Here is a 7,025-nt window from a genome sequence, read left to right on the forward strand (position 1 = left end):
ACCCAACACTTTTCCATTGTAAGCAACTCAGACTGCCACAGATTTTTGGCACTTTGAGAACAACCATAGCCAAGCTTGGTGGACCCAACCTGGCGTTGTTTTTCTCCTTGGAATGGGAATGGTGGACCATTATGGCCTGTGATCACTACTTCATTCAAGGCACATTTGTCTTTTGGGAAAGGACAGGCCTTAGACTTTATGTAGAGAACAGTCATAATATTAATCCTAATTATTGCCCCCAGGAAGGGGAAAACTGTTAAGGGGTCATTTTCCAGTAGAGGGAAATCTGTTGTTACCTAATGTTAAATATCCTAGTAAATATGCCAAAACTATTTGCCTTTAAAAGTTAATTTTTTTCCCCTCTGCTAGTGCTAGAGAAAAATTTTCGTAGGTTACTTAGTATGTTTGATTCTAAAATTCAGATAGAGATAACACTGAAAGATAAGTGTTTAGCCCTGTTTTTTAAAATACGAAGCAACTTTGGGACTTCTTTGGTAGTCCCAGTGCAGGGTGTCCAGATTTGATTCATGGGAATCAAGGTCCTGGGAAACTGTGTCCCGCATGCAAGCTATAAGTAAGGGTCTGCATGCCACAGTGAAGACCTGAGAGCTGCAACTAAGGCCCAAAGCAGCCAAAATAGTTAAAAAAAAAGGCAGTTTCATTGTGAGTAGTTCATACATATCATCATTTTGACCCCTAAGTTTGACACCTCCTTCTCGTTCCCATAAGAATGTCTCATGAGGTACTGGTGCCTTCCTAATTGACAGAGTTCTATTATCCTAACTTCAGTTTTTGTTTTTTATCATTGAATGTTACCAACTACCCAACCTTCAAAGTCTGTCTTCTGTTTGGCCTTCAAAATATTAAGGTTTGTCTTATCTTTTTAAAATCTATTCAGTTTCCTTCTCTAGCTGTCTACATCTGCGTTCCTCCATGCCCCTATTGTGGTTTTTGGCCATCTTCCTTCACTTTTTCATTTCATTACTGTGAATGTAGCTGCAAAAGCTCTGTAAAGTTTCAAGTGTTTACAAGGTCTGTGAACTCAAGAGTCCTATGAGATCTTTGTTCCAAAGACTGAGCTCACCAGAATATACATTCTCTGTGCATTGCAAGCACATTTGCTGTAATGAAAGAGCATGGACTATAGCATGCCAGGCTCCTCTGCCCATGGAATTCTCTAGGCACTCCACTGGAGTGGATAGTCATTCCCTTCTCCAGGGGGTCTTCCCAACCCAGGGATTGAGCCCTGGTCTCCCGCATTGCAGGCAGATTCTTTACCATCCGAAAAAAGATAAGCCCAGGGAAGCCCATAAAAGATTTATTAGTACATGGAAAATTCTGTGAATTGGCCATTTCCTCTGCTGCTGCTGCTGCTAAGTTGCTTGTCGTTTCTGACTCTGGGCGACCCCATAGACCGCAGCCCACCAGGTTCCCCCGTCCCTGGGATTCTCCAGACAAGAACACTGGAGTGGGTTGTCATTTCCTTCTCCAGTGCGTGAAAGTGAAAAGTGAAAGTGAAGTCACTCAGTTGTGTCTGACTCTTAGCAACCCCATGGACTTCAGCCTACCAGGCTCCGTCCGTGGGATTTTCCAGTCAAGAGTACTGGAGTGGGTTGCCATGGCCTTCTCCCATTCTCTCGGATCATCTGACAAATGAACTTCCAGTGAACTGGCTTTGGAGAATGACTTGTTGAGTTGGCCTGCCTCCTTTCCTGGAGTACTTACCTCCATTACAGTTCATGTGAAGTGTATCTGAGTCTCTGTTAATGAACAACTTGGCAATAAGGCCTTTTTTTGTTCCATCTATAGCACTTAATTCAATGACCTACACAAACCGGAGGTGTGGGGGCTGGGGTGCAGTGGGATGTTCACTGAATGAAACAATTTGTCTCCACAAAATTTTCACTGGTAATAGGTTATTTTTAGTATAAATTTCAGTCAGTTCAGTCGCTCAGTCGTGTCCGACTCTTTGTGACTCCATGGACTGCAGCACGCCAGGCCTCCCTGTCCATCACCAACTCCCGGAGTTTACTCAAACTCATGTCCAATTACGGTGATGCCGTCCAACCATCTCATCCTCTGTCATCCCCTTCTCCTACCTTCCAATCTTTCCCCGCATCAGGATCTTTTCAAATCAGTGCTTCGCATCAGGTGGCCAAACTTTTGGAGTTTCAGCTTCAGCATCAGTCCTTCCATTGAATATTGAGGACTGATTTCCTTTAGGATGGACTGGTTGGATCTCCTTGCTGTCCAAGTGACTCCCAAGAGACTTCTCCAACACTGCAGTGCAAAAGCATCAATTCTTTGGCGCTCAGCTTTCTTTATAGTCCAACTCTCACATCCATGACCACTGGAAAAACCATATCCTTGACTAGATGGACCTTTGTTGGCAAAGTAATGTCTCTGCTTTTTAATATGCTGTCTAGGTTGGTCATAACTTTTCTTCCAGGGAGCGAGTGTCTTTCATGGCTTCAAATTTCATGTCTATAAATTTGGTATCATCTAAATGTGGCCACACCACACTTAAAACATTTAATTAATTTTTTTTAAAGATTATTTATTTTGGGCTGTGCTGGGTCTTTGTTGCTGTCCACAGGCTTTCTCTTGTTTTGGCAAGCTGGGACTACTCTTTGTTGTGGTGCTCAAGTTTCTCATTGCAGTGGCTTCTCTTGCAGAGCACAGCACAGGCCTAGCAGTTGCGGCTTGCAGGCTCTAGAGCTTGGAGCTCAGTAGTTGTGGCGCATGGGCTTAGCTGTTCCAAGGCATGTGGGATCTTCTCTGACCAGGGATTGAACCCCTGTCCGCTGCATTGCAAGGCAGATTCTTAACCACTGAACCACCAAGGAAGCCCCCATGCCTACATTTAAAGGGTTTTAAAAACGAGACCAAGAAACTTCCCATTGATAAACTGTACATTTTATTCCTTCTGTTGGATGGTGAACCAATCGCCCTGTTTTCCAATCTGTGACTAATTTGTTCGGTCATCATGGAACTTTCTTCTAAGTCTAATCGTTCCAATGTTCCTTGTAGGCAAACGCTAAGTGTGCCATTTTCAGGTCTCCTTTTGCTGAGAGAAGGAATATGTTATAAATAAGCCCAAGGGTTGAGTGAAAGAAAAAGTCGTAATTTTGCTTTTCTGAGGTTGTTTTTTTTTTAGTAAAGTCATGACTTTTAAGTATGAGAAAATAATTTACTAGCAAGAGAATGTTGCCACCTAACATGGAATAAGGACACGTGAGAGGCAGAATGGTGGAATGAGCACGGAATCTGGAGTCAGAAAGTTGAAATTCAATTCCTCGTGTCACCAAGCTATTACTCTCTCATCTTGGGAAATTTAACTGGGATCTGAGCTTCAGTTTCTGCATCTGTGAAATCAGGAAAATGCAAATTCCTGGCCTACGGACTTCTTGGAGTTGTTCTTAGGATCAAGTGAGGTAACAGACATGGAAAGGTTGGCAGTTATAAAGCACTGTGCAAATATTATCATGAGGGGCTGTGTTGAGCAAGGAATGGGTAAAGGAAGGCCTGAAGAGGAAGTATTTGACCTGGAAACCAGAAAAAGAGTAACTGTTTTCTGGTCTGTTAGAAAGGAGTTTTGTATCTGTCATCATTCAGTTAGGTAGCTCAAGATCTGAACAAGGCATCAGGAAAGCTGATTTATATTCCTGGCCCTCCCATCAGTTGAATGAAATTAGTAAATAATTCTTTGCAAACAAGTGACTGCCCAGATTCCATCTTTCTCTGACCTTCTATGACATTCCCCCCCCCCAACAGTTAACTATTTTTTAAAGAGAAAAATAATTTTAAAACTTCCAAATATACCCATTTAGTTATCAATTCTAGTGCTCTTCAGTCTGTTCATAGGTACACATTTCAATCTGATACCATTCTTCAGCCAGAGGACATGTGTTACTTTTTTCTGTCTTTTTTTTTTTTTTTTTTTTGCCAGCATGGTTCTGCTGCTGCTGAATTCTTTTGGCTTTTGCATCTCTGAAAATGTCTTTAATTTACTTCTGTCTTCAAAAGCTATTTTCCCAGGGTATGGAATTCTAGGTTGTCAGGGTTTTTTTTCACTTGGGACTTTAAAGATGTGGCTGCACTGTCTTTCTGGATACATAGTTTCCACTGAGAAAATTGCTGTCTTCCTTAACTTTGTTCTTCTGTATGGAAAGCCTCATTTTTTTTTTTTTCCTTCAGGTAATTAAAAGTTTTTCTCTATCACTGATTTTTAGCAATTTGTTTATGATGTTCCTTGATTGTACATTTTTTTTTTACATTATGTACATTTTTTATGTTGTGTGTGTTTTTTTTTTAACTTTTTATTTTGTATTGGGGTATTAATCAACAATGTTGTGGTAGTTTCAGGTGAAAGTGAAGGGACTCAGCCATACATATACATGGATATACATGTATCCATTCTCCCCCAAACTCCACTCCCATCCAAGCTGGCACATAACATTGAGCAGAATTCCACGTGCTATACAATAGGTCTTTGTTGGTTATCTGTTTTAAATATAGCAGTGTGTACATGACCTTTCCAAAATCCCTAACTATCCCTTGTGTGTGTTTCTTGTGGTTAGGATCTGTGGGTTTATAGGTTTCATCAAGTTTGGAAACTTTTTCAGTCATTATTTCTTCAAATATTTCTTCTTGTCTTCCCCTCCTTCTCCTTTGAGGATCATATCTGGTTGGAAAGATAAAAATAGACTTCCTATAGTGATGTGATTTGAGATAAGCCTTGAGAATTGGACGTATATGAACCTGTGAAGATGTGGGATAGATGACCTGATAGCTTATTTAATACAAAAAGCTCAAGAGGGGGAAGTGGAAACCAAACCTTCATGTCTGTGTGGCTGGAAGGATCCCAGTATCACTAGCAGAAATGAGGAGAATAAAGGAAAGGAAGTTCATTAAGAGGAGAGGATAAGTTCACTCTTGGAAATGCTTGAGCTTGGGGTACTTTTGTGATCTGTGAATAGAGAGTACCACAGGCAGGGTAATTGATGGAGTTCTACTTCTCAGGAGCAGGATTAGGATAAGAGACCCAGATTTTGGAACTTCCCTGGTGGCTCAGATGGTAAAGAATCCACCTGCAATTTGGGAGACCTGGGTTTGATCCTTGGGTTGGGAAGATCCCCTGGAGGAGGGCATGGCTACTCATTCCAGTGTTCTTGCCTGGAGAATCCCCATGGTCAGAAGAGCCTGGTGGGCTACAGTCCGTGGGGTTGCAAGGAGCTGGACATGACAGAACGACTAAGCACAGCACCAGAGGAGTGGTAGCTGAAACCACATCAGATGAAATTCCTGACATAGATGGTACATAACCAAAGAAGCCCTGGTCATTCAGATTTTCCACCCCAGCAGTTTATTCTAGGGAAAGAACAATAAATCATCACAAATCTGTCATCTGACTCTTCCATCTCTCCTTTTCCCCCTTTATCTCAAGACCAGCATATTCCAGATTGAGGCTGCCCCTTAAGTTTGAGTGCCGGAATGAAGATGTAGATCTATGAAAGACACATAGCAGAGCAAGAAGTAAATTTTTGTTGCTAGAAGACCCTGAGGTTTTGGAGTCATTCGTTACCAGAGCATAACTGAGCTAGAGTGGAGTGACAAAGAAACAGTTTCTTAGAACTGTAAAAACAAGAGAGCAGTAGTAAAGTGAGTTTTTAAAGGAAGCTACGCATAATTAATGGCACCCCACTCCAGTACTCTTGCCTGGAAAATCCCATGGACGGAGGAGCCTGGAAGGCTGCAGTCCATGGGGTCGCTGAGGGTCGGACACGACTGAGCGACTTCACTTCCACTTTTCACTTTCATGCATTGGAGAAGAAATGGCAACCCACTCCAGTGTTCTTGCCTGGAGAATCTCAGGGACGGGGGAGCCTGGTAGGTTGCCGTCTATGGGGTCGCACAGAGTTGAACACGACTGAAGCGACTTAGCAGCAACGCATAATTTACTCCCTAACCTAACCAAATAGTTTACTCTCTACATATGCCTACCTGCAAATGTGCTGAAACAGACCATTACAGTTCATGTTGCTTCTCCCCCTGCATTTCTTCAGAGAAGGAGCCTGTGGTGGAGGAACACCAACTGCCCCGCTAGAGAAGGCCAGAGGAAGGGCCTGTCTGCAGAGCCCTTGTCCAGCACAGAGCCGCTCTTGTCAGGCAGTAGAGTGAAATGGAGCGAAGCCATTTCCTCAGCATCCTTCGACTCTTGGAAAAAGTAATGCCAGGTTATTTCTTCTCTGACAAGTAATCTATCATGCCTATTTACTATCCTGCCAAGGTAGGGCTAAATATCAGCCCTGTTCATGAACTTTTATTAATATTTCCTGAAATCCTGGTCCCACTGTAGACTGTAAACTTGCACACAGTGAGGGAGAATTTACAGCAATTCAACAGTGAACAATGCAGGCATCAGCTCTGTGCTCCTGGAGCCTACAGTTGAGTGGGGTAAAGAAATAAATACACTATATATACATATATTGGAGAAGAAAATGGCAACCCACTCCAGTACTCTTGCCTGGAAAATCCCACGGACGCAGGAGCCTGGAAGGCTGCAGTCCATGGGGTCACTAAGAGTCGGACATGATTGAGCAACTTCACTTTCACTTTTCACTTTCATGCATTGAAGAAGGAAATGGCAACTCACTCCAGTGTTCTTGCCTGGAGAATCCCAGGGATGGGCGAGCCTGGTAGGCTGCAGTCCATGGGGTCACTAAGAGTCAGACATGACTGAGCAACTTCACTTTCACTTTTCACTTTCATGCATTGGAGAAGGAAATGGCAACCCCCTCCAGTGTTCTTGCCTGGAGAATCCCAGGGACGGGGGAGCCTGGTGGGCTGCTGTCTATGGGGTCACACAGAGTCGGACACGACTGAAGTGACTTAACAGCAACAGCAGCAGCATATACATGTGTATATAGTACACTTTATATATATGTGAAACACACAGATATTGATACTGTATATATGTACATATACATGAAACACAGGTATTGATACCATAATAAATTGGAAAG

This window comes from Bubalus bubalis, chromosome 12 (assembly GCF_019923935.1).
Source record: "Bubalus bubalis isolate 160015118507 breed Murrah chromosome 12, NDDB_SH_1, whole genome shotgun sequence".
Classification (NCBI taxonomy): Eukaryota; Metazoa; Chordata; class Mammalia; order Artiodactyla; family Bovidae; genus Bubalus; species Bubalus bubalis.